This window comes from Notothenia coriiceps, unplaced genomic scaffold (assembly GCF_000735185.1).
Source record: "Notothenia coriiceps isolate Sejong01 unplaced genomic scaffold, NC01 NC01_scaffold00003383, whole genome shotgun sequence".
NCBI classification, from domain to species: Eukaryota; Metazoa; Chordata; class Actinopteri; order Perciformes; family Nototheniidae; genus Notothenia; species Notothenia coriiceps.
In genome coordinates, this window is record NW_011336084.1 from 1 (window position 1) to 2,912 (window position 2,912).

Sequence of the window (2,912 nt, forward strand, 5' to 3'; positions counted from 1 at the left end):
TTAATTTACATTATTTTATATTCTGTTCTTGTACATATCATATTCTATTGACATGTCAGGGTATATGCAGGAATCCTGAAATCAAATGTAATCCCTTTAAAGACCTTTTTTAAGACCCTTTCCATACATTTTAAGACCTCATCGCCACTTCGAGTTTTAACCAGTTACCTTGGCGACACACTTCACCTCACATTCACTACAGTATTGATTGTCCTTCCTCCTTATCTTCCAACCATTTGGACGCAGACTTGCATTTCCCCATAACGATGTTGTTTAACAACCGGCGTAAACGGACCTTCGCGCGCGATCAAGCAGTGAGCGTGCGATGTCCTGTTCAGATTACGTCAAACCCAACGGGATGCCATAAATAAACTACACAGAATCACACTACACACCTACGCAGTGATTACATTCAGGCAGACTGTAGAATACAACCTCTTTGGACCATTGATATACTTATTGGAAACAAGCTACAAAATGTAATACCTTGGAAAATGCCATTTAATACTTTTTAATAGCCTTCATTTTCGCTAAATTGATTGATCAACTTGTAATACTTTTTAAGACCCCGCAGACCCCCTGGTCTATTATTGACCTTTAGTTAACTACCAGGCATGTTTTAACACATTGAGAGCAATGCAAAAAAGACGTGATGTTTGTTTAAATATTGGCCAATACAAGTAATTATCCTATTATACCCATTTCAATTGTGGACTATTGACTGTATTTGCCCACATCTTTTTTTTTTTATGTTCGTGAGTTTTGAATGAGGACTGTCACATTAATAAACATTTAAAAAACACCCTGACCAGCTACAAAAGGCACGTTATGAAAGCTCTTGACATTAAAAAAAAAAGGCAAATGAAGACGTACTTAATCAGGCAGTCATATGTTGATAAAGGATATCAATTATCTTGGTTTTGTTGTTGTTTTTTTAATTGGCTTATGTTTTAAACTGCCATACTGTGTAAAGCAATGAGAGCTGCAGCATTCTGAACGGTGTCGAACACAAATAAGTTATAAATCCTGAAAGATAATATACTGTTTCATGTAATGTTCGTTTACATAATTGGCCAATAAAAGTGATTTTTGTACTCTTTTGACATTCAGGATTTTGTTTGTGAGTTTTGAATGAGGACTGTCACATTAATAATAAACATTTAAAACACACCCTGACCAGCTACAAAAGGCACGTTATGAAAGCTCTTGACATTTAAAAAAAGGCAAATGAACAATACGACCTACTTAACTTTTTCTACTATATATTTTACTTTTACACCTTTTTTATAGTATATTCATTGTTTTTTTAATTGGCTTTTGTTTTAAATTGACACACCAGAGACATTAAAGCTGCATTCTATACATAAAAGTTGCCAACAAAAAACGTTATGAATCCTGAAAGCTAATACAACCATGTACTGTTTCATGTGATGTTTGTTTACATAATTGACCAATACAAGTGATTATTTTTTACTTATTTAAATCCCTTTTGAGTTGAATAAATGTAACTTATTGTTTTGTAAAACTTTTGACATTCAGGATTATTGAGATTTGAATGAGTACTGTCTCATTAATAAACGTGATCACTTTTTATAGTATAATAATTCTGTTTTTATTCACTTTTTTCAATGTTGTTGTTTTTAATTGCCTTTTGTTTCAAATAACCATACCGTAGAGACATGTTAGCTGCATTCTAACTATGAAAGGTACCGAAAAAGAAATCTAGTTATGAATGCTGAAAGCTAATACAGCCGTTTAGTGTTTCATGTGATCCTTGTTTATATACCAGCTGTTTAGCCACATTAGCTTAGCACAGGCTTCTTTCTTGCTAAGCTACCGTTAGCTCCCTACCTGCTCCACCGTCGCCGGGTCCATCGATTGCAACCGGGCCGCGTTTTCGTACTCGTCCTCGCTGTTGTTCCCGGCTCCTTCCTCGGTGTCCTGGCCGCTGGTGCCCCCCCCTGGTCCGGTAACCCCCGGTTGGCCTCCTCCGGTGAGAGCCGCCACCACCCCGGCGGAGCAGCTACCTTGTTGTGTCTGCCTTCTCCTCTTACTGAGCCCGGGCCCGGAGCAGCAGCTGCCACTAGAGCCGCCGGAAGACACCGCTAAGGAACCGGGCACCATGGGGCTGTCTGTCGGTCCTCCGGGAGACACGGAGCCAACGGGCGGCGGAGAGGCCTGTTGCGGCCGGGTGCTCGCCTCGATGCCCCGCCGGTCTGAGGGCGGAGCGGGCGGGTAGGACCAGGGCGGCGGAGAGGCTCTCTGCCGGGCTCCGGAGCGACCGGGGTGAGCTTCCGGACCGGTCCTACTGTCATCATCCGACACACCGACCCCAGAACTGGGCTTCTTCTTCGGGAGAATCGTCATGGTGTGTATGTGTGTATGTGTATGTGTGTATGTGTGTGTGTGTTTGGGGGGGGGGGGCGAGGTCAGAGGGCGATGAGTCCTCCCTTTCTGGATCAAACTGTTCGGTATGTTCGCCCTCCGGCCCGGCCGTTCGGTAAAAATCACCGAGTTAAGGCGATTAAAAAACCGGAACCGATCAGAGGACCGGCGACTCGGCTTCTTTTCGACGGTTTAGAGGAACAAAAACATCTTCCCGTTTCTCTCCAGCCGTTCGTCCAGTCCGCAAAACATCAACACAATCTGACGGAGGGCCGTGACGTCACTTCCTGGTCTCGACGGGATTTTTTTCCCCTTTTTTTACGTCAAGCCGTTAATCAGATCTTTATTTTGATTATTTGAGAATGCATTTGGTCAACAAAGAGACTATTTATTTAGGATTAACACTTAAATGGATTTTTAAAAACTATTGTTTCACATTATCGTACAATGTACATTTTCTATGTTAATATATATAAATATAATTGTTTTGTTCATTGTATTTTTAAAATTATTTAACTAATATATTA

General features: G+C 41.1%; 1 pseudogene; it reads right to left on the reverse strand.

Annotated features, from left to right (window-relative positions):
• Positions 1–1,697: 1,697 nt before the first annotated feature.
• On the reverse strand, positions 1,698–2,651 carry LOC104941462 (OTU domain-containing protein 5-A pseudogene; annotated as a pseudogene).
• Positions 2,652–2,912: the final 261 nt, after the last annotated feature.